At 42.2% G+C, this 25,749-nt stretch overlaps 2 long non-coding RNA genes across 2 annotated transcripts; one reads left to right on the top strand and one right to left on the bottom strand.

Moving 5' to 3' along the window:
- Positions 1–24,251, bottom strand: LOC147350348 (uncharacterized). Its single transcript, XR_015148759.1, has 3 exons — positions 24,038–24,251; positions 15,855–15,931; positions 1–502 (listed from the first exon to the last, which is right to left on the bottom strand). It is a non-coding gene; the product is annotated as an uncharacterized LOC147350348 (long non-coding RNA).
- LOC147350349 (uncharacterized) lies at positions 11,758–13,625 on the top strand. The gene is made up of 2 exons (XR_015148760.1): positions 11,758–11,933; positions 12,732–13,625. It is a non-coding gene; the product is annotated as an uncharacterized LOC147350349 (long non-coding RNA).
- Positions 24,252–25,749: the final 1,498 nt, after the last annotated feature.

Here is a 25,749-nt window from a genome sequence, read left to right as displayed (position 1 = left end):
TCAGATTGTCTGACCCCAATGCCAAGGCTTTTTATTTTAAACCTTCCTATACCATGGGCCAGGTGGGTGGGGGGAATGACAGTTTTTGCAAAATCCATAAGCCTTTCAGAAGGCATCACTGACTTTATCTGAAAATACACCCTGGCAGGGATATTTTTAGGTCATTTAAGTCAACATACTATCTATCCAGCAGCCATTCTTCAAAAAAGCTTCATGTAGAGTTAGAATATCAATAGGTACTGAATGTCAAAAATTGTAAAGAGAGCCTGTCTTGCTGATGAATGGACAATCACATCAAGTGTAAGAATCATAAAGCCAGTTTTGTCAGAATTTGTGAAATAGGGAACTACATCAGTTTGTCTCTCCAATCCAGCAGTTTGAAAACTGGAATAAGTCTTGCAGAAACTGGAGAGCAGTCCAGGATTTCCTGCTGGATAAGGTAAAGCAGCAGACCAATCAGAACAAGCCTCTCACCTCTGAGTTGGGTTGGCTCTGCAGATAGCTGTAGAATAGAAGATGTTAAAAAAGTTATGTAGGTGTGGAGAAAAGGGAACCCTCTTACACTGTTGGTGGGAATGCAAACTAGTATAGCCACTATGGAGAATAGTATGGAGAGTCCTTAAAAAACTGGAAATTGAACTGCCATATGACCCAGCAATTCCACTTGTGGGCATACAACACCGAGGAAACCAGAATTGAAGGAGACACATGTACCCCAATGTTCATCGCAGTACTGTTTATAATAGCCAGGACATGGAAGCAACCTAGATGTCCATCAGCAGATGAATGGATAAGAAAGCTGTGGTACATATACACAATGGAGTGTTACTCAGCCATTAAAAAGAATACATTTGAATCAGTTCTACTGAGGTGGATGAAACTGGAGCCTATTATACAGAGTGAAGTAAGCCAGAAAGAAAAACACCAATACAGTATACTAATGCATATATATGGAATTTAGAAAGATGGTAATGATAACCCTGTATGCGAGACAGCAAAAGAGACACAGATGTATAGAACAGTCTTTTGGACTCTGTGGGAGAGGGCGAGGGTGGGATGATTTGGGAGAATGGCATTGAAACATGTACATTATCATATGCGAAACGAATCACCAGTCCAGGTTTGATGCATGATACAGGATGCTTGGGGCTGATGCACTGGGATGACCCAGAGGGATGGGATGGGGAGGGAGGTGGGAGTGGGGTTCAGGAGGGGGAACACATGTACACCCGTGGCGGATTCATGTTGATGTATGGCAAAACCAATACAATATTGTAAAATAATTAGCCTCCAATTAAAATAAATAAATTTATATTAAAAAAAAAAAAGTTATGTAGGGACTTTGCTGGTAGTCCAGTGGTTAAGAATCTGCCTTCCAATGCCTCAAGCCAATGTGTGTTCTTTCCCTGGTAGGGGAACTAAGATCCCACATGCCGCAGGGCAACTAAGCCCGAGTGACAAAGCAGAAGACCCAGTGCAGCCAAAAAACTAAAAAGGTTTATGTAGAATGTGGAGACCCTCCAGAGGGCCAGGGATCATGCTAGGCACTTTACACAATAACCGCACATAATTCTGTAATTAGAGGGACCAGAGCCAAAGAACAGTGTTTCCACAAGGCTGTTTTGACACAGATTTACTTTTTTACAAAGATGACTCAGTTCAGTTCAGTCGCTCAGTCATGTCCGACTCTTTGCAACCCCATGAACCGCAGCACGCCAGGCCTCCCTGTCCATCACCAACTCCAGGAGTTTACTCAAACTCTTGTGCATTGAATCGGTGATGCCACCCAACCATCTCATCCTCTGTTATCCCCTTCTCCTCCTGCCCTCAATCTTTCCCAGCATCAGGGTCTTTTCAAATGAGTCAGCTCTTCGCATCAGGTGGCCAAAGTATTGGAGTTTCAGCTTCAACATCAGTCCTTCCAATGAACACTGAGGACTGATCTCCTTTAGGATGGACTGGTTGGATCTCCTTGAGGTCCAAGGGACTCTCAGGAGTCTTCTCCAACACCACAGTTCAAAAGCATCAATTCTTCGGTGCTCAGCTTTCTTTATAGTCCAAATCTCACATCCATACATGACCACTGGAAAAACCATAGCCTTGACTAGATGGACTTCTGTTGATAAAGTTATGTCTCTGCTTTTTAATGTGCTGTCTAGGTTGGTCATAACTTTCCTTCCAAGGAGTAAGCGTCTTTTAATTTTGTGGCTGCAATCACCATCTGCAGTGATTTTGGAGCCCAGAAAAATAAAGTCAGCCACTGTTTCCACTGTTTCCCCATCTATTTGCCATGAAGTGATGGGACCAGATGCCATGATCTTTGTTTTCTGAATGTTGAGCTTTAAGCCAACGTTTTCACTCTCCACTTTCACTTTCATCAAGAGGCTCTGTAGTTCTTCACTTTCTGCCATAAGGGTGGTGTCATCTGCATATCTGAGGTTATTGATATTTCTCCCGGATGTCAACTATCCTGACCCTTATTCTACCCCTGCATATCTCTTCATTTACCATTTTCATTGAAACCTGTTGTCTGTTATGCACTGTTTGTACTAAAGCTTTTATCTACCCTTATTCCTGAACCTAGCCCATCTCACCCCACCCCACTCCATTCCTCATTGCTGGTATCAACCAGCAAAATCTAAATTTATAAGCACACTTCTTTCAATTAGGAATCTGAATCCACTCTTCTGGACCCGAGCAACATTTGATTAAAGAGGGTTCTGGTATCAACACTTTATTCAAGGATTTCCCTGGTGGTCCAGTGGTTAAGACTCCATGCTCTCAATGCAGGGGGCATGGGTCCAATCACTGGTCAGGGAATTAAGATCCCACTTGCCACATGGTGCGGCCAAAAAGAAAGCTTTTTTTATGATCAACTCATAAGAAAATTATTATGAAAAGATTCCTCTCTGATAGTTGTGACTTTGTATTTCATTTCCGGGCTCAAAAGTCTCAAAATTCTTCTCTCAGTCCTCGAACATGTAGGTATTCCTATGGTGTTTCTTCTTCACAGATGTTTTGCTCATTTCTTAGTCTTTTCCAGATTGGACAAAGTGAATTTATTAATTGCCACATGTCAGCTGCTCCACAATGAATTCTATTTACATCTGTCAATTAGTAGGTTTAATCAAGTGCATTATTTATTTATTTATTTAATTTTGGCTGTTCTGGGTCTTCACTGCTGCTCAGGCTGTTGTCTAATAGCAGAGTAGGGGCTACTCTCCAGCTGCAGCGCGTGAGTTTCTCATTGTGGTGCCTTCTCGTTGTGGATCTGGGGCTCCAGAGCACAGGCTCAGGAGTTGTGGTGCTCAGGCTTAGTTGTTCCAAGGGATGTGGGACCTCCCAGGATCAGGGATCAAACCTGTGTCTCCTGCATTGGCAGACAGATTCGTTACCACTGAGTCATCAAGGAAGTGCCTGTGTAACCTCTTTGTACCAATTTATTGATACCAATATGTTGTGAAGGTTAACTGAGTAATTATATGTAAATATATTACATATCATTTATAATGCATACAAATATGTTATACATGCTTATTACACATGTCAGGTATTCTCTCAAGTGATTATATAATTTTAATTATATAATTATGATTTAATTTCTAAATTAATTAATTTATTTTTGATTGCTCTGGATCTTTGTTGCTGCCTGTGGGCTTTCTCTAGTTGTGATAAGCCAGGGCTACTCTTCGTTGCAGTGCATAGGCTTCTCATGTTGGTGGCTTCTCTCGTTGCGGAGCACAGGCTCTAGGTACATGAACTTTAGTAGCTGCAGCAACTGGGCTCAGAAGCAGCACAGGGGCTCATTTGTTGCAGCTTGTGGGCTCTAGAGCACAGGCTCAGTAGTCACGGTTCACAGGCTTACTTGCTCACGGCATGTGGAATCTTCCTGGACCAGGGATCAAACCCAGGTCCCTGGATTGGCAGGCAGATTCTTATCTGCTGTACCACCAGGGATGTCCTAGACTTTAAATTATATAATTATATATAATTTAAAATTATATATATATAATATATTTATATATTTAATAAATATATAATTATATATTTATATATATTTTGCCAGTTTAAAATTAGATGTGTTGTCTGTTTAGATGGACACTTCACTCAGTAGTAATAAGCTGTTGTTCTAATTTTTGTGTCTTTATTTTTGATGCAACTCCAAGAGTAAAGATTGTGGTTGGGAAGGGAGGCAGGTTTGGGATGAGAACCAGAGTAGAGATGGGGAAAGGTAGGGCCTTGAGATATGAACAAGGGACATATTTATTTAGTCATTTTGTCAAATTGCTACTAGAAAAGAAAACGAGAGATGACCTGATGCTTCTGTCTCGCACATTACTCAGGGCTTTTTTCACTGAATGTTTAATTACTGAAATTAATTTCAGTTCCCCAAGCTGAAAAGTCCCAGAGTCAAAATGGCTGCACTAAGACGATCTCATCAGAATGTCATGTGTCCAGTTCTTCAACAGGTGAGGCATGATTCTGTTGTGAAAGTGTAATGTTGAAATGGGTAGACTTAGAAACACACATCCTAGTGCAGGCCCGTGTGTGAGTGTGCCTGCTGGTGAAAAAGGCTGGGGAGAAGAGCATAGCCCCAGACTGAGCTGTGATCAAAAGCTAGAAGACCTAGAAAGCCTAAAACCAGGCTTCCCTTGGACCAGAGAAGAGAAATAAGTGAGCGGTCAGAGAGGACCGAAACGCTCAGCTAAGTCCCTCGCTTGGCTAGGATTTGCTCAGTAAATCAGGGGCAGAAAGCAGTTAGTGCCAACACAGCTCCTTCCTCTCCTGAGACCCACGGTGACACAGCCCATCCGTCATAGAGTTCACTCCCACGGAGCCCAGGAACACTGCAGATTCCCTCTCAACATAACTGCTCCAGGTAGATTTTCCCTTGAACACCGTCACTGGGACAGGATACATAATTTGCAGGGCCCAGTGCGTGAAAATGTAGGGGCCAATATTCAAAAATTGCTGAGTTTCAAGATGACTGGAGGAGAGTATTAAGCCAGTGTGAGGCCCTTCTGAGCATGGGGCTGTGATCTTAAACCCACAAAGTCAGCCTTGTCTGCCACAGGTCAGATGGTCTGCATGCAGGCAGCTTACTGTGGAGAACTACTGGAAACCCATCTGTAAGGGATGAGGCAGCAGGACAGGGCAAGGGGAGAAGTAGCAGGCTTTTCACATCAGGTGGCCAAAGTATTGGAGCTTCAGCTTCAGCATCAGTCCTTTCAATGAAAATTCAGGGTTTATTTTCTTTGGGATTGACTGGTTTGAGCTCCTTGCTGTCCAAGGGACTCTCAAGAATCTTCTCCAACACCACAGTTCAAAAGCATCAATTCTCGGCACCCAGCCTTCTTTATGGCTCAGCTCTTACATCCTTACATGACTACTGGAAAAACCATAGCTTTGACAATTTGGACTTTTGTTGGAAAAGTAATCTTTCTGCTTTTCAATACGCCGTCTAGGTTTGTCATAACTTTTCTTCCAAGGAGCAAGCAACGTTGCAGTCGCCATCTGCAGTGATTTTGGAGCCTAAGAAAACAAAGTCTTTCACTGTTTCCACTGTTTCCTCATCTGTTTGCCATGAAGTGGTGGGACCAGATGCCACGATCTTAGTTTTCTGAATGTTGAGTTTTAAGCCAGCTTTTCCACTCTCCTCTTTCACCTTCATCAAGAGGCTCTTTAGTTCCTTTTCACTTTCTGCCATAAGGGTAGTGGCATCTGCATATCTGAAGTTATTGGTATTTCTCCCAGCAATCTTGATTCCAGCTTGTGCTTCACCCAGCCTGGCATTTCACACGATATACTCTGTGTATAAGTTAAATAAGCAGGGTGACAACACACAGCCTTGACATACTCCTTTTCCAATTTTGAACCAGTCTGTGGTTCCATGCCCAGTTCTCACTGTTGCTTCTTGGTCTGCATAAAGGCTTCTTGGGAAGCAGGTAAGGTGGTCTGGTATTACCATCTCTTTGAGAATTTTCCACAGTTTGTTGTGATCCACACAGTCAAAGGTTTTAGAGTAGTCAGTGAAGGAGACATAGATGTTTTTTTGGAATTCTTTGCTTTTGCTGTGATCCAGCAGATGTTGGCAATTTGATTTCTGGTTTTTGGCCTTTTCTAAATCCAGCTTGTACATCTGGGAGTTCCCGGTTCATGTACTGTTGAAGCCTAGCTTGGGGAATCTTGAGCATTACTTTGCTAGCATGTGAAATGAAAGCAATTGTGTGGTAGTTTGAACATTTTTTGGCATTGCCCCTTTCTGGGATTGGAATGAAACCGACCTTTTCCAGTCCTGTGGCCACTGCTGAGTTTTCCAAATCTCTGGCATATTGAGTGCAGCACTTTCACAGCATCATCTTTCAGGATTTATAACAGTTCAGCTGGAATTCCTTCACCTCCACTAGCTTTGTTCATAGTGATGCTTCCTAAGGCCCACTTGACTTCACATTCCAGGATGTCTGGCTCTAGGTGAGTGATCACACCATCATGGTTATCTGGGTCATGAACATCTTTTTTGTATAGTTCTTCTGTGTATTCTTGCCACCTCTTAATATCTTCTGCTTCTGTTAGGTCCATACCATTTCTGTCCTTTATTGAGCCCATCTTTGCATGCAATGTTCCCTTGGTATCTCTAATTTTCTTGAAGAGATCTCTAGTCTTTCCTATTTTATTGTTTTCCTCTGTTTCTTTGCATTGCTCACTTTGGAAGGCTTTCTTATGTCTCCTTGCTATTCTTTGGAACTCTGCATTCAAATGGATATATCTTTCCTTTTCTCCTTTGCCTTTCACTTCTCTTCTTTTCTCAGCTATTTGTAAGACCTCCTCAGACAACCATTTTGCCTTTTTGCATTTCTTTTTCTTGGGGAAGATTTTGATCACTGCCTCCTGTACAATGTTACAAACCTCTGTCCATAGTTCTTTAGATACTCTGCCTAGCATATCTAATCCCTTGAATCTGTTTGTCACTTCCACTGTATAATCAAGGGATTTGATTTAGGTCATATCTGAATGGGTTAGTGCTTTTCCCTACTTTCTTCAATTTAAGTCTGACTTTTGCAATAAGGAGTTCATGATCTGAGCCACAGTCAGCTCCTGGTCTTGTTTTTGTGGCTCTCATTGGTAGAGAGTAATTCCCATAAGGACTCACTCGCCCAGTGCTTCAGCATCTAACCGTCCCAGTAGCGCCTCTTCCTGAAGGGAGATCCAGGCTGAGCACACAGCATCCATTGCATATGCCACCCTCATCAATCAATGGCGGATATTTTCCATTCCTGAAATAGATGTTGCAGTTGATGACCTTCTGAGCCCAGTGTGATGAGGTCATTTCAGTAACATAAAACAAGGCAACCACAAGAAAAGAGAATACCAGGAAAAGGGCTGGGAATATGGTGCCACTCCTCCACGTCGGGGGCAGAAGACCAGAGCACTGATTTTACCGGGAGACTTGGGAACCAAAGCAGGTGCTTTAGAGACTGTGTAGCTTTTGTGTTGTTTTATCATCTGTATTTATTTTCTGAAATTTTCCCTTTTCACATTGAACAGATGCCAGTATTTTCAAAATGAAGTCTATTAAAAACAAGAGGGAAAACAAAGGCTGGGTTTTGCTGGGCTGGCTGGATGGGGGACAGCATGTCTTCCAGGCCCACGGGGAAGTGACAGATAGACTGGAAATGTTAGAATCTCTCAGGACATTCAGAAAGGAGCAGGGACCCCTGTGCCTGTGCCTGGAGATCTCATCTACTCATACCACGAAGGCTTCTGTGTCTTGTTTAAATTAAGGAGCCTCTGCAGGGCTACATTGTCAATTTTAGATTCTAGTGCCAAGACTTCTGAGATGATGGATGTAAAAGTCTTATCCATTATTATGCTAATGATAATAATTAAGCTTTCTGATTATGATAAGCCCTACTTCCCACTTGGAGAATACTCTCCACCAAATGGCCCAAATCACCCACATGTTTTCTGAGACTCTCAAAAACACTATGACTATCAATAAGGAAGAAAATGATAATCTGGACACAAAAATTCAGAAATTCATCACTATGAAATTATTTTCTGGCTGCTCTAAAACTGCAAAATTTAAAGTGGAATAGCTTGTGATGCTATTTGTAGCAAATTTCTAAACTAAATGTAATTAGTAAATTGCCAGTGCACTGAAATGAATACACTGATAAGCAATAATTATTCTAAAAATGCTTATTTTATGAATCAGGTCAATAATTTATTTTTTCACCAACTCAGTGGACATGGGTTTGGGTGGACTCCAGGAGTTGGAAGCCTGGCGTGCTGTGGTTCATGGGATCGCAAAGAGTTGGACACAACTGAGCGACTGAACTGAACTGAACTGAAACAAAGTGTATTTGTAAAATGGGTTAAAATATATTATCTATCTTTCAGAATTGCAGTGCATTTTATTCCAGTCTGGAGTTGGATTCCCGATTCTCACCCCAGTGTTAGAAGGTTTTTACATGTGTAATTCTGAGTGGAGTTTCTGAGTGAAGTAGGTGCTCAGCAATGGCTTTATCCTCTGGAACTGTGAACTAAATTGTTTACAGGCTTAAATCTTAAAAAAAAAAAAAAAGTAAATAAAACCCAAAGGGAAGCAAATACCTTCATGAGAAAGAGCCCCGAGGCTCTGCCTCCCCTTCCTGAGTCCCAGTTCTATGCCAAGGCCATCCTCAGAAGTCCTAATTTGCAGAAAGGAGACAGATCCTGGATTTCTTCCTCCATTGCTGTTGCTGTGCTCAGTCATGTCAAACTCTTTGCGGCTCCATGGACTATAGCCCACCAGGTTCCTCTGTCCATGGAATTTTCCAGGCAAAAATACAAGAGTGGGTTGCCATTTCCTACCCCAAGGGATTTTCCCAACCCAGGGACCAAACCTGTATCTCTTGTGTCTGCTGCATTGGCAGGCAGATTCTTTACCACTGTGCCACTTGAGAATACCACCCTCTATACCCAGAAGAACTCTGATTTAATGACAACCTCCTGAGGAAGTTCAAATAGTTAGAATAGACATATACTGATTGGAAGAAGTGTGTACATGTGTACTTGGAGGAAGGGCGGGGAGACCCTTACTTTCATTTCACCTCCCTTGGCTTCTTACATTACATTACATTAAGTCGCTCAGTTGTGTCCGACTCTTTGCAACCCCGTGTACTGCAGCCCACCAGGCTCCTCTGTCCCTGGGATTCTCCAAGCAAGAATACTGGAGTGGGTTGCCATTGCCTCAAGCCACTGAGTATTGAAAAGCACTCTCCTAAACATTGCCTGCTTTGCACAGTATTGCTGTCAGGATCAAAATGAGATTCTGCCATGAAAGCAAAGTGAAAAGGATTCCAAAGACTAACAACTTCCTTTGTTCATAGTACTTTGTACGATTACTGGCAAGTAAACCAATGGTAAAATGCCTGTCTCCCATTAATGGCTGCATGAAGGCAAAGTATTTACCTTTTCTCTGCACCTTTGTACCAAGTAAAGACTTGGTAAATATTTTTTTACTCTAAAAGAATGTAGTTTACTATCCCAAGACATGTAGAAAATTTATGTTCAAGCCCCAGGGAAGCTGTCAGCTATTAAGCTGGCAGGTCTTCCAAAGGATCACTTTTAAAATGTAAAATGCACACTATGCCAACATTTGTTGAATCTTTCTACCATGCAGGTGAGATTCTAAGTGCTTAATGTGATTATAACACCTGTGAGGAATATCTTATTATTATATTCCTTTTTAGATGGGAAAATTGAGGCATAAAGATATGAAGTAACTTGCCAAATCATACAGCAAATGAGTGTCAGAGTTTGGTTTCAAACAGGAAGGTCTTGCATCAGAGCCTAGGTTCTCAGCCACTAAGCCTCAGTAGAATAAAAGCAGATGCTGTCACTTGTTCCTGAAGCTCTCGTGGGGGTCTTGTGTTCAACCCAGACAAAACCGGATGAACTCTCAGTTCCAACTGCATTCAATCAGTCCATTTTACCCTTTAGAAAATGCAGAAACGGAAGCTCAGAGATATAAAGGGTCTTGCAACAATTTATCACGCAACTAGCTGAGGTAGGCGTTCAGTGACCACTGAAGTCACTGAACTATTTAGTATCTGAAGTATCACAGGGCCTCAGCTTCAGGATCTGAATATGTTTGGGGAAGTGAGTGAATGTCTTGAATTTCATTTACGTCTTCTGAAAGCCACCACCCCTGCTTGGTATACAAAATGCAAGCTTCCCAGTCCTTCGGTTTGCAACTAGAGGCAGGATTTTACTTATCTAGGGCAAAGGACACACATGGGGCATGCATTAAACTTTGCAAACTTCCAAAATTTCCTCAGCTTCAAGTTCACCAGGTCTGAAGTTCATAGCTTCTTTAGCTAGGAAACCAAGCGATTCCTCAGTCAGAAAGACACTGCCCTGAATTTGGAAGGGATTTTTCTTATCTGCCTGAGGCTTGGCTAAATAGAAAGAACTTGTGTATTTTCTTTTTAAAGAAACCAGGACAAATCTCCTTATCCCTCCTTAGCCTGAAGCAGCCCCTCTGGTGGTCAGAGCACACAGCTCAGCTTCCTGTGTGACTCAGCCCCCTTCTCTGTGGTTTGGCTGGGCTCCTGGGAAAGGCCACACCACCGAAAGGGAACACCCATGGCACCCTGTACCCAGCTCTTGTTCACCCTCCACAGGGGCCAGGTTTGACTGCCTCCAGGCCACCAAGATACACAGACAAGCTGGGATTCAGTTTGCAAGACCCAGTTTCCATCCCCCACTGGTGCCAACAGCTTGCTGTATTCATAACCCTCTGGATTCCTTCAGAGGAAGCCAGTTATCTGCTAGACTTCCTTTGCTCTTCAAGACTCTATCTTGGCATCTCTGCCAAGGACATGTTTTGGCTGGATCCACTCCTCTGGCCTCTGCACATCTCTGGAAAGCTGAGCTACAAGAAACATAGCCCAGGAAGTAGAAAGAGAAAGGAGGGGATTGTCTGTTTAAACACAGGACCCTACAAGAGGAATGTGCTCCAGGGACCAGGTGCCCATTGGACCAGTGACCAGCATCTTCCCAAGACTGTTCTGTTGCTGCTGCTGCTGCTGCTAAATTGCTTCAGTCGTGTCCAACCCTGTGCGACCCCATAGATGGCACCCCACAAGGCTCTTCTGTCCCTGGGATTCTCCAGGCAAGAATACTGGAGTGGGTTGCCATTTCCTTCTCCAGCGCTTTAATGCATGCTAAGTTGCTTCAGTCGTGTCTGACTCTATACGACCCCATGGACAGCAGCCCACCAGGCTCCTCTGTCCATGGGATTCTCTAGGCAAGAATACTGGAGTGGGTTGCCATTTCCTTCTCCACTCTGAGCTGCACTCAGCCTTTGTAGAGACTAGAGTAAGAACATGTGAGCCTTCTTGGGATCTCTGGTTAACTCCACTCTGTGCAATAGGAGATCTGGTAGAGGTGAGAAGTTTTCTGGTCTCTGTTAATATGTTCAGTGTATCTGCGCTGGCCCTGTTCAGTGGCAGCTAAAACTTAGAGGCCACAGCATTCATTGACAATGAATAGCTACGGTGAATGTGGCTGTTTCCCCAAGTGTTATACAGTGTAATCAATCATGTACAACTCTGCTGAAGCTACTCAGGAAGGTCCTGCACATTTAAAAAAAATTTTTTTAATTGAAGTATAATTGCTTTACAATGTTGTGTTAGTTTCTGCTATGGGACAACGTGAATCAGCTATTGTTGTTGTTGCTTAATTGCTAAATCAAGTCCAATTCTTTTGCAGCCCCATGGACTGTAGCCCACCAATCTCCTCTGTCCATGGGATTTCCCAGGCAAGAATACTGGAGTGAGTTCCCATGTCCTTCTCCAGGGCATCTTCCCATGGATGATGGAACCCACGTCTCCTACATGGCAGGCAGATGCTTTTACCACTGAGCCGCCAGGAAACCTGGATCAGCAGTAAGTATACATATATCCTATCCCTCTTAAGTCCTATACATTTTTAAGTCCAGTTCAAATCTCTTCTCTCAGATTGTTTCTCTGACTCCTAGAGGTTTCTTCAACTAGTGATGATTATCACAAGGTTTGTTCAGATATTTTATATGTGGTGATATCTTCCCAATATCTTCTAGAGAGGAGAAAGATTGTCTTTCTCACCTTTCCATTTAGCATGACATCCAAAATTGAGCCTTAAATACAGTAGGGGCTCAATAAAAGTTACATTAATAATAGTCTTGTATAGAAGAGAATAGATTCAAGCTTGTGGATTATAATATTTAGCTTTTATTTTTTTGCAGAGAGAGACGTGAAAGAGGAATTGGTCACGATGCTTTATCTGGAGTCCTTTTAAGCACACACTAAGTGAAATATCCACAGAAACAATAACTTGATTTAATGATATGAACTTTGACTCTGTGATAACTGATCACCCTTAACGCCATCCTGGACTTGTTTCCCTAGAGAAGAGGAGGACACTGAGCACTGTTCTGTGAGACATTCCTTAGAGAGATTTCTCAGCACTAAATAAAAGCGTGGCTTCTCAATGCTACAAAAGACGCCCAGCTGTTAGTTTTGGCCAGGGCCACGCACTGAGCTGGCTCCAGTCAGAGATGGTAGGAAAAGATAAACATGGCTGTATGATGTCACTGAAATGGCCTTATTTTCGTCAGAAGCTAAATTCAAATACCCTCAGGGAGACGGGTTGTTTTGTTTCGCTTTGAATTACTAGTTTTCTAAATTTCATTTTTGCCTCTGTAGGTGGTGGAATTTCCCAGTGGATTCCAAGTCCCATGAAGAGAGGCTTGGGAACCTGTACTCTTCTGGGTGCCTGGAAAAAGTGCTCACCAGTGACTATGAAGCAATAGATTTGCAGTCTGAGCCCTGCTTCCTTCACCAGGTCTTGATTGGTATGTCTTTCAAAAGGCCATGAGGTTCTGCTTTCAAGGATGGTCAGTCAGAGGTGGCACTTTGCCTCCAGCAGAGTCCATGGATCCTCAGAGAACTGTTTTTTACTGATTAAAGAAATGGTAGGATTCCTTGGTGGCTCAGACAGTAAAGAATCTGCCTGCAATGCAGAAGACATGGGAGACTTAGGGTCGATCCCTAGGTTGGGAAGATCCCCTAGAGAAGGGAATGGTAACCCATTCCAGCATTCTTACCTGGAGAACCCCACACACAAAGGAGCCTGTCGGTCTACAGTCCATGAGGTCGCAAAGAGTCGGACAAGACTGAGCGACTAAGGACACAAAGAAATGGGAAGTCAGCTTTCAAAATGAGAAGAAACTCTAAGAAGAACAGTGAGGATGCAAGGTTTCCCAAACTGTCTCCCTTCCCACCCGCTACCCGCCTCCTCCCCAACCCAAACACATACTGCACCTTTCTCCAAAATTCAAATCCATCTTGTGTAAGCAGACTGGGAATGTCTAACTTCAGAGGGAGAGCTAATCCAGACTAGCGCATCAATTCTCCCAGCCATGTTCATAGAACAGGGATTAGGGGTCTTAAAGCACAGCAGAACTGGAGCAGATTTGGCAAATCATTCATCTGTCCAGGTAAGACCTGATAATGCTATCATCAGACACTGCCTAATTTACAGAGTGGGTTGACTGAGTGGAATCAGAAATCAGTTCTCTGAATTAAATTTTTTTTGCTGCCACTCCTTTGACTCTGCTTTGTGTGTGTGTGTGCTTAAGTTTCTTCCTGTATAAAATTTGATTATAAATGCTAACCTCATGGGGCTTTCTAAAGGATCAAATGAGGTATTTTAAGGTGTTTAACAGGGAAAGTTGACTGGTGTTATTTATTACTCGGTCTTAAAGGAAAGTCTACTTTTCCTCCATACAAGGATGGATTGATCTCGCAACTGAGAGTGATCTTGCCTTTCTATCCTCCTGGTTTCTAGTCTTAGCTTTCAGTAATTTGGACTAGTATTTTAGTCCTAATATATTACAAGGGTTAGATATTCACAAACTCTCTCAGAGAGAATCAAACCTTATATAACTTGGATAACACAAATCACTATAGTTGCTGTGGAAAACACACAATAAGCATTTTATCAATGTTCTTTTTGTTTGTTTGTTTGTTTTATCAATGTTCTAATCAAATTATCTCCTGGCTTCAGCAAGAAGGAGACTCACTAAAGATAAATGCAGCACCGTGGGGACAGTGGTTATAGTAATCACATTATAGATGGCTTTATCTGTGTGAAAGACTAATACAGTGACAAAAAATTCATTGGTCCTTTGGCTTTATTAAACTGTATAATTTAGTACACAAATTCATTCAAAAAAGTACAATGATAGATATTCTACACAGACAACACCTGAATCTGAGTGACTGGAAAAGTGGAAACTGAAATTTGAATTTGGTTAGTGCAAGGAGATCCAACCAGTCCATTCTGAAGGAGATCAGCCCTGGGATTTCTTTGGAAGGAATGATGCTAAAGCTGAAACTCCAGTACTTTTGCCACCTCATGTGAAGAGTTGACTCATTGGAAAAGACCCTGATGCTGGGAGGGATTGAGGGCAGGAGGAGAAGGGGATGACAGAGGATGAGATGGCTGGATGGCATCACTGACTCAATGGACGTGAGTTTGAGTGAACTCCGGGAGATGGTGATGGACAGGGAGGCCTGGCGTGCTGCAGTTCATGGGGTCTCAAAGAGTCGGACATGACTGAGTGACTGAACTGAACTGAACTAAATGGTGATATAAAGTTTTCAGTTTTGTCACAAGCACTTGCACTTGTAATTGTGCAGTTACCCACAACACAATGTAAAGGGTCATTTTTCTCTCACTTTTTTAGAGATAGCTTCAAGACAGGAAGTAGAACATGGACTTTAATTAACAAGTAAGTATGACTATATCCTGATACATAAGGGCATTAGGTTCAAAGATATTGAGGGACTTTCTCAAAAGACAGGATGCAAGTCTCAGAAAAAAAAAAAAAAGTGTTTTAGGTGAAGCAATATTTTCAAAGTGCTTTGGGAACAGCAAAGTACAAAACAGCATTCTTGTAACCCACAGGCTTTTAATAAGCAACTGCTGTGCCCAGTGGCCATTAGGACACCATGGGCTGAAGGCATCCTGGCCTTGAAAAAGTTTCCAGTGTGGAGGACACAGGTGCGCTGAAGAAGTGTATTCAGGATACAGCATGGGGCAAAGGTAAGAGTGGCCAGTCCTAGAAAAGTGAGAGCAGAAGATGTTAGCAAGAAAAACCCTCACATGAGATGATTCATAAAGCTGAAGAGCTAGATGTTCATCAGAAGCACAAGTGTGAAGAACAGAACATCAGAGGAAAGGAACAGCATGGGCTGGGGAACAGCATGATCAGATTTATAGTTTCACAGTCTTTGGGGCAGCTGCCCGGAGAAGGGATTGGAAGCAGGGCTACACTTCACTGTAAAAGACCAGCCAGCAGATGGTGACCACTAGACTAAGGCAGTGAGGTCTTGAGGTGAAAAGGCAAAGTTGGTAAAAGAGTTGTTAAAGAGGTGACAGAATTTGGTCACTCTTCAAGTCTGCAGGGGAAAGAGAAATGAGGGGCAAGGATGACATCCAGGTTTCCAGCTTGAGGACTGGGGTGGTTGGTGGTATCATTCACTAAGAAGGAAAACCCTTCTTAGTTTTCCTAAGGAGTCAAATACAATAAATAGTTGGCTTAATAATGTCCTCAAGTGCCTTTCTTAGATCTGAGTCAATACGGATGACATCACTTTTTTTTTTTTTTTAAGCTGCTCAGCCTGGCATATGGGGTCTTAGTTCCCCTAACAAGGGATCGAACCTGCACCCCTTTGTGATGGAAGCACAGAGTCTTAACCACTGGACCACCAGGGAATTCCCAGACCTCACCTTTTGATTCAGGGTGGTTTCTTCTCACTCACCTTCTTGGGATCTTAGGTAGCAATTAACTGCAGGAGGGGAATCACAATGTGTCAACTCTATTTTCCAAATGATTAACCTGCAATAAAACCAAAGGCAACATGGGCTTCAAGTCAAAAATACAGGTGCATGCTCTTAGCAAAGTGTCCATGTAATTTGTATTTCAGTATATGTCAGGGCCTAATAAGCACCTGCTATATTTTTATGGTCAGGTAGTAGGATTTAATAAGACCCTGCTGAGTTGAAAATTACACTGCCTGTGAATCCAGACTGTAGGTGTAGATAATGGAAACCTGCAATAAGGCTCAAGCTCAAGGGGCTCATGGACATCTGCATGCAGGTGGAAAAGTCTCTGTCAGACATCCTGAGGGCAACGTAGGTAGGAGTCCTCATGATGGCCACTCAATTCTGTTGAAGTCAAGGGCATTCCTCTTGGAGGAATGTAGCTCCATGGAGAACATGGCTTGGCTAATGGGCAGTGTCTTTAGTGAACACAGCTCTGGGTCAAGCACACAGTTTGGGGAGGAGGGCTTTAGCTGGATTCTAGACCCATTGGTTCACTCATGTGCACTCTGATGCTTGATACAACTAGCCACCACTGCACAAGGAAGCCCTGGGACCTTGGAAACCAGCTGTTAACCCTCCAGTCTGCAAGAGGGAGCAAGAGAACATGTTATTAGCAATTGAAGAATCCCTTATCACAAAGCACAATGTAAAGGGTATTGAATACTCACTGCGTGCTAGGCACTATGGGAAACAGGCAAACATTTATTGAATCAGTGAGTAAGCAAATAAAAGAGCGTGTCTCTATTCATGGCCATCCTACATGGGGCTTAAAACACATCCCTGGGATAGGAAGGAAGCAGAGAACCTAACCATCATCTGATCATACAAAAGCTAAATATTTTACTAGTACAAAGAATAGGATTATGTTTTTAGTCCTGGTTTTTCCATTCAAATCCTAGTGTCATAGATTAAAATACTAACTGCCCCATATTCCAGCTACGGGAAAAGGCCTTTAGTCTTTAAAATCAGGATCTTGGTATCAATTTGAATCTGTAAGCAGGATGCGGCACCAGATCCCATCAGCGATCAAAAGTAATTTTCTTTCCTTACTCAGCATTTCAGATCACCCTGGAATGGAAATCTTTCTATTAGGAAAGAACAGAGGATGTAAATACATGCCTAAGTTGACTCATTGGAAAAGACTCTGATGCTGGGAGGGATTGGGGCAGGAGGAGAAGGGGACAACAGAGGATGAGATGGCTGGATGGCATCACTGACTCGATGGACGTGAATCTGAGTGAACTCCGGGAGTTGGTGATGGACAGGGAGGCCTGGCGTGCTGTGATTCATGGAGTCGCAAAGAGTCTGACACGACTGAGCAACTGAACTGAACTGAAGGAATCCTTTTAAACAGTTTTAAAAGAAGCATTAAGAACACACTCTCTGCTGTATTACTTTTCAAGCTTTAGGGTCCACCATGGGAGGCAGGATAAAGACAGACTCTCTTCCGAGTGAGCACGTTTTGACATCTTCAAGCTTGAACCTTCTTGTAGTATTATTTAACCAGGAACAAGCTAATGCAGTCTTTCAGTGTAATTTGCTAGGTTACCCATAGATGGTTTAGAGAAGGATTTCTCAACCTCAGCACCACAGAGATTTTAGGTAAGATATTTCTTTGTTGGGGTTGTTGGGAGGTGGCAGTCCTGCGCATTGTAAAAAGCTTAGCAGCATTCCTGACCCCTCCCCTTTAGATGACAGTAGTAATCTGCCGCTTCAGTTGTGACAACCAAAAATGTCTCCAGCCTTGTTAAATCACCCTGGTTGAGAAAAATTGACTTGGAGTAGTGCTATCTCTCAAACCCAAGTTCAATCAGACACAAGGAGCCAACTGAGCATCTGAAGGGCAACAGGGAACTACTCAATCTGCTGTTGTGCTGACAAGGACTTAGGACAAATGAGTTAAAATTTTCTCATTGGTCGAGGCCCAATAAATTTAAGGTACTGAGCAAATAATTTACTACAAATACAAAAAGTGACTTGGTCTGTCATCCCTGCCCAGCTCTAAGATCTTGCTGATTCTTTTTTACCAGACAGAGAATTTTAAAAACAATTAGAGTATCTTTTCGTACTGTATGGAGCAAGTGACAGAAACTCAGTTCAAAGTGGCTTAAGCAAAAAGAGAAGATTTTCGGGACTTCCCTAGTGGCCCAGCAGATAAGATTCTGCATTCCCAACGCAGGGGGTCCAGTTTCCATCCCTGGTCAGGGAACTACTTCCCACATGCCATGCTGCACCTAGAAGATTCCCCCTACCACCTGACCCCCGTGCTTCAATTAATAGATCCTGCTTGCCGCAACTAAGATCCTGCCCAAACAAATAAATAAAAGAAGGTTTTTATTGGGTCATATAATGGAAAATCTTGGGATAAAATTGTCTTTAAATGCATCTAGATCAAGGTATTCAAACAATGACACCAAGAATATCTCACTTTTGTCTTCTGGGTTTTTTTTTTTTTTTTCTCTGTTTTGGCTTCATTTTCAAGATACTTTCCCAAGATGGTGACAGAGATAGCCATTGAAGGTCCAGGCTGATTTCTTAGAAACAACACCAGTGGAGAGAGAAGGTCTCTTTCCCAAAAGTTCTGGCCAGAATTCCAGGGTTAGTCTCATTGGCCTGACTTGGATCAAGTATCCATTGATGAACCAATCATTGCAGCCAGAGAAACAGAACATGTCACATGATTTCCCAGAATTGTCAGCACAGCCCTGTGGTACACAGCCGCTAGGGTGGCCTCCTCTGGTTCCTATCTCCTAGTTTTCCTGAATTCATGTATTCTCTCCTTCTTAAGCATACACTGGACTCACTTTTTAAAAAAAATATTTATTTATTTATTTGACTGCATAACATCTTGGGGCATGTGGGACCTTTCAGTGTGGCAATCAGGCTCAGTAGTCGGGCCCCCATGCTTAGCTGCCCTGCCACTTGTGGGATCTTAGTTCCCCAATCAGGAACTGAACCTGCGTCCCTACATTGCAAGGTGGATTCTTACCCTCTGGACCACAGGGGAAGTCCTTGGACTCACTTCTAATGGATAGAATTAAGTAAAAGTAATAGGATGTCACCTACGAGATTATGTTACTTCCATCTCACTTGCCCTGCCATATTGTGAACTGCCCTATGAAGAGGACTACTTGGCAAGAAACTGATGGCTCTGTCAAGAGCAGCAAGGACTCAACCCCTGCCAACCACCTTGTGGGTGAGTTTAGAAGCAGATCTCCCCTTAATTGAGCCTTAAGATGATTTTAACAATGACTAACAAATTATCCCGGTCTTGTGAGAGATCTTGAGGCAAAGATAGGCTACGTTCAAATTCTTGATGCTTAGAAGCTATGAGATACTGTTTATTCTTTTAATTTATTGAGTTATTTGTTATACAGCAATAGATAATTAATACACACATACATACCCCTAGGAATACAGGATGGGGAACTTTTCAACAAATATCATGGCCTCAGACTGAATGAGACATAGCTCCAAAGGAAGTCAGGTGCTCAAAAATACATATTCATTATAACATCCAATTTGGGCTGTTTTAATTGAACATATAAGCTTCTGGCACCCTAGCCTCAGAGGGAAAACTGATAGGCTTTCTCATGACTATCAGGAATCAATCTGTACTGACTTGGCTCACAAGAGACTTTGAAAAGCCACATGTCCTGGGGGTGGTGAGGGAGCTCAATGTTGACAGCTATTTTTTCCTCCATTCATCCTGGAGATGGAAACTGCTGGAGATCAAGTTTAAGTGGAATTTTTCTATTGCTTTAGACCTGTCTGCTCTGGATTTTTAGTTTCCATTATTACATAAGCCTTAAAATCTCCTTGTTGACAAAGACAGTTTTTGTTCCCATTAAACAGGAAATTGAAAAACAGCCTAAGAAGCTGACATTTCGATGAATCTTTTGCCACACTATCATAAATTTATGGTTCGATTTTGAAACAGTGGCACTGAGGTCTTGGAAATTTTCTTCCAAAATACCCTGCATGCTTGTGCTCAGTTGCTCAGTTGTGTCTGACTCTTTGCGACCCCATGGACAATAGCCCACCAGACTCCTCTATCCATGGGATTTCCCAGGCAAAAATACTGGAGTGGGTTGCCATTTTCTTCTCCAGGAGATCTTCCTGACCCAGGGATCTAATCAGCATCTTTGCCTCCTGCATTGGTAGATAGATTCTTTTATCACTGAACCACCTGAGAAGCCCCCAAAATGTCCTGGAAGCTCTAAAATAAGGTATTTGTAAGCCTCTGGATTGCTTCAGGAGCTCCAGAACACGTGATATGCAGGGTGGAATTCTTGTCTTCTCACTTCTGTATCCTAGCAGAAAATAAACCCCCTGTCTGGCATTTGATCACAGTAAGAGTGAAACTTGAGTAAAGTACTCAGGAGACGATGCCTTGCTAATGATGATCCACTGGAGCCCAAGTCTCTCTAAATCGCCCATGATGAAAAGTCACACAGTGGAGAGAATCTAGGAGATCACTTGAATACTGGGAGAACTCAACATCAAGTACCGTTAGGACCATTCAAAGTATATTATTTTACGTAGCTTCTGCAGAGTGTGGTATTTAATTGATGCTATGTAGCATGATTAATTTATTTTTAGATAGTTTGATCTAGTAAAAAGACGAGCATGACATTGATGGATGTAGTCAATGTGTTTTCAGATTAAAAGCTGCTCAATGGTCTACTAGATGGCTGTAATCCTTCCACTAACACTGAGATCTTTACTAACCATATTTCTTTATAATGAACTTTTAAAGATCTGCTTATTCATGGCTGAGGTTTAAAAACATGTCTGTATGACCTAATTTTAGTCAAAGTTCCAGATGCTAAAATCGTGGAGAAGAATAGTGTATCAGATGAGATCTTTGAAGAGCCAAGGTTTCCCTCAGAGGCCCAGGTAAGAGTGTTATTTGTCTTTCTTTGCATATTTTGCAACAACAATAACAAAAAGCTCAAAAACATTTTAAAGTTTATTTTCTTAATTTGCATTGATCTACATTTCCTAAGACCAACAGAATCTCATTAATGTCAACAGGACAGTATTTCTCTAGCTCTAAACCATTCACACATGTTTGGGGAGTCTAGTTGCCTCAATTCTCCCAAGTAGCTGAGGAAATTCCTAGGTACATGAAGTGAGTGTAGGTATGGACATGATTGGATTATGAATAGAACACACCATCCTTCCTGCAAGTTCTTTTTAAAAAATTCATTAATTTTATTGAAGTGTGTGTGGGGTTGGGGGAGGGTTGGGGTGGGTGGCTGGGAGATCAGTTGTGTACAACTCTTTTTCGACCCCATGAACTGTAGCCCGCCAGCCTCCTCTGTCCCATGGGAATCTCCAGGCAAGAATACTGGAATGGGTTGCCATTTCCTCCTCCAGAGCATCTTCTTGACCCAGGGATTGATCCGAGTCTCCTGCACTGGCAGGCAGAGTTTTTACCACTGCACCATCAGAGAAGCCCTTATTGAAGTATAGTTGATTTAAAATAAGTTAGTTTTGGGTGGACAGCACAGTGATTCAGACAGATAGGTAGATAAAGAGAGATTCCTTTCCAGATTCTTTTCCCTTATAAGTTACTACAAAATGTTAAGTATAGTTCCCTGTGCTCTACAGTAGGGTCCTTGTTGGTTAATCCTGCAAGTTTTTGTAGCTGCAGTGTGTAACCTGCTGATTCCTTCTCTACTAGGGAGACTGCTCCCTCAGTGTTAGCTCTAGAACAGATCCCACCTGCCCCATTCCAGAGACATGCCAGCCTCTGTGTCATAGGCCCCAACAATCCCGTCACTGAAGTACAGCACTGCCTTTTGCTTTCAAGCTCCTACAGAGATGAGTAAAAAGGCCCCTGGTTCTTTACATTTTATCACTTCATCTCCCAAGGACTCTGGCACATATTCTGGGGGATCTGGAAAATGAGCAGATCTCAAAACTTGTAATTGAGCTTTCTCCTGATGTTGGTTTCTCATCCTTGAGCCAAGTTTGTGTAGAGAACTCTCTCTGCCCTAAAGGATGAGTCTTGCCACCCCACTGACCATCTAGACTTATCTGCAAACCTGTGATACACAGTTGAGGCCCTCAATTTAGATATCTCAAGTTCTCACAACAGGAGGTGAGCACTGCAGATATGAATTAAGTAATACTGAGCCCACGTGTGAAATATAACACAATGTGTTTGGGATGATCCAAAATCATTTTTTTTTTTTTTATCTCTTGTATTGATCTTGATGAAAGAAAAGTCAAGGAACAATTACTATTGACTATGATAATGCAGGAGAGGTAAGAGACACAGGTTCCATCCCCAGGTTGGGAAGATCCTCTGGAGGAGAGCATGGCAACATACTCCAGTATTCTTGCTTGGAGATTCCCATGAACAGAGAAGCCTGGCAGTCTACAGTCCATGGGGTTGCAAAGAGTCAGACATGACTAAAGGGACTTACACACACACACACAAAGTGAAAAAGCAAATTAATGATAGAATTTAATACTTACTTTTGTCTGCTACAAACATGGCCTAACTGTAAAGTATTTCAGCTTATTAGGAAGAACCAGGCTCTGAAATCAAACCACCACTTAGAAGCTATTAATATGTAAATTCACCTCATCACATAATCTCCTAGAGGCTCAGTTTTCTAAATTGCAAAATGGGGATAACACAGCCATTATCTCATGGTATTATTGTCAGGATTAAAAGAGCTGCTGAACTTAAACAGAGCACAGTATGTGACACAGAATAAGCACCAGCCAAGCTTTCAACCATTATGTATATGGCTTGTGTATGGACATCAAACTTTCTTTATATTATAATACAGATGTTCAAGAGCAGTTTCATAGTCCCACTAGACGATGGTGAAGCATTTATGAAAAGGCTTACTGCTAGTTTAGAAAACTGACCTCCAATCTTGATGAAGGGTGACCCTTCTAATTTTTCCTATTACTATGTAAATAGCACAAGATTCTCACCAATAAATATCCTCATTTTGTATAAACAGATTCCTAGCTTTCTCAGTAGTGGAGGGCCGATCTTCATAAATTCTTTTGAGAATGCTCTGGCTTGTCCCCACATCAATCCATGCTGAGTTTACTATTCAGATCAGATTATTACCAGGCAGTTGGAGTGGTCAAATTCCCACAACCAATTTTCTATTAAAAATCCCAAGTAATTGAAATGGGAGGAAGGTATCCAGTAAAAGTCAGTGTGAATAATTTAGCAGAGTAGCTGTCTGCAGCCTCCAAGGCAACAAATTCAAGGCATTTTATTAGAGGATTGACAAAGCCAGTTTTCTCCAGAGCCTCTGGCTGCAACCCACCCATCTCATCAAGAACAAGGAGAGTGGGGAAACAAGCCAGCCTGGGGGATTGAGGATTAATCCTTGCCTGATACCTAAGTGATCCTGTGAATGCCAAATGTGAACAGTGATGCTGTACTTGATATTTTTGTAAAAGTCCATGTTGAGATACATCATAACTGACTGCAGAGATCACTAAACAGGGGCCCTGTGTTCCTCCCTGGCTCTATCAGTCTCTTCAAGGGGTAGACCCATCTGCTAGTGATAGAGATAGGCTGATTGCTGTTTTATTAAACTCACCTCAAATCTCAATTGAGTGACATTTCTAATTTTTTTTTTTTTTCCTGCTTCTAGTTAACTAGAACAAAATTCTCACAAATAAATGCCCTCTATCCCTAGTCAGGACTAGTCAGAAGTTGGGGACACAAATGACAGAAACCCAACTCAAATTAAATCCAGTAAAAAGAGAACTTGTTTATGCATGCTGCTGTTTAAGAATTGAAAACTATAAGGCTGAATGAGGCTGCAGATTAGATTGAAGTTCACTGGATAAGATATCTGGAAGTCAACAACCCAGGTCAGAATCTCCATGACTCAAGGGCCCTATTGTCAGAGGGGTAGAGATGGACATCCAATACCAGAAAAAGATGTCTGGAAGAATAATGTGATGCGTAATAAAATCAAAATGAGAGGTTCTGGATGTTCAGTGAGCTATTCCAATTACCTATATGTTCATAGAAGTCATTTAAAGTTGCTGTGAACACTATGGCCAACTGTTATGGATTAAATTATGCCCCCCAACCCACCACAAAGTTCATATATCAAAGTTTTACCTTCTTCTATCCTTGTAAGTTCTTGGCTGAGACCCTTGTTCAGTTCAGTTCAGTCGCTCAGTTGTGTTCCACTCTTTGCAACCCCATGGACCGCATGCAGCACACCAGGCTTCCCTGTCCATTACCAACTCCTGGAGTTTACTCAAACTCATGCCCATTGAGTTGGTGATGCCATCCAGCCATCTCATCCTCTGTCATCCCCTTCTCTGCCTGCCTTGTAATAAAAGACAGATTAACAAATAAGAGAAGAAACAAACAGAAGTTTAATAACTTGTATACATCATGTTGGAGAAGGCAATGGCACCCCACTCTTATGAGAGTACCCAGTGAAAGAGGAATAACTCTCCAAGGTGGCTTAGAACTCCAGCTTAAATTGCATCTTCAGTTAAAGACAAAAGAAAGAAAGATGTGGGAGGAGGCCAGTCCTGGGAGGTTACCTAGAAAAATAAGGTCAGCAGAGTATAGTTTGTTATACAGATTTAAGCAGGTACTTTCTCCATTATGATTCAGAATCATCCATCTCTTCCTATTTCAGAGAGACAGGGAGATACCCTTACAATGGAGAGTTCCTTCATAAATGCAAATATTCCTTACAAAAGGATAACTCCTACTTCTGTGTCTGCTGTTTCTCAAGACAATCAGCTCAAAATAAACCTTATGACAAAGAGGCATATTCTGCTCCCCTTCAGTATTTGTTCCCCTGGCTCTTCTCCTGCAAGGTCACCTCTGGCAGACTATCCCTTAACTAAGATTACATCTTCTCTCAAGGCAGTTCACTACTCCCACGACTCTCTTCCTCCCCCAGAGTCACAGGCCTAGAGATGGAAAGAGAGCTGCTGGTGGCCACCCTGGGCCACTGTACTATCTCTTCTGCTTCTTTATGACCACACTTCTGCAAATAAGCCCTTTCCAAATCATCCTAATTTGGGTGTGACATCTGCTTCTCAGACTGATAGAGCTCTCTATAAAACAGTGATGGAAAAACTGAAAGACTAAGCCTTCTTTTCTCCTCCACCTGGAAAAAGAGTCATATATAGTGTCCATAGTACACTGGACCCTAACATGAAAAGCCCATGTCAGATGATAGAGTCTTTCAAATGTGCCATTTGTCCTTAGAAATCACTCACTTAAATAATAATGTAGGCATTGCTATTGCTTTGGGGGGGTCTTTTTCATCTTTGCTTCCTAATTAAATCTTAGAATCTGCAGCCACAGAATAGAAGTCAGCTTATTAATTGAAACCTGTCTTTGTCCGTAATTTTGACTGCTCTGTATTTCCACCTGTGCCATGGTGAGCAATGTGTCATGCTTTTGTTTTTATTTTTTCAGAGTTTAATATCTGAAAAGTAAAAAAAGGCTACAGTGGTATGGATTTAATCCCCTGGGAAAACACTACAATGTTTAAACATTTGGGGTTTATGGGGTTCCCTTTACTTTTTCCAGTGACCTCAGCTCCTTCTCTCATTTCACCAGTTCCACATTTAATCATTTGCTACTTCAAAGGCTAATTGCCTATTTATTTAATGTCTATTAGCTACTTGGCATAGCATGTTATTTTCCTTCTCAAGGCCACTGACCCTATGAGGCAGATCTAGTAGTCCCATTTTTAGAACCAAGGAGACAAGCTCAGGAAGGTCATCCCTTCAATGTGGCCCAGCTGGTGAGTGGCAAAGGATGGGAAGGCACCAGGTCAAGGTGCCCCCCAGAGCATA

This window comes from Bos grunniens, chromosome 20 (genome assembly GCF_055505025.1).
Source record: "Bos grunniens cultivar Pamir isolate PY7600 chromosome 20, Bosgru_T2T1.0, whole genome shotgun sequence".
Lineage (NCBI taxonomy): Eukaryota > Metazoa > Chordata > Mammalia > Artiodactyla > Bovidae > Bos > Bos grunniens.
The sequence above is the reverse complement of the archived record's forward strand: the minus strand, read 5'-3'. Positions and strand labels throughout refer to the sequence as shown.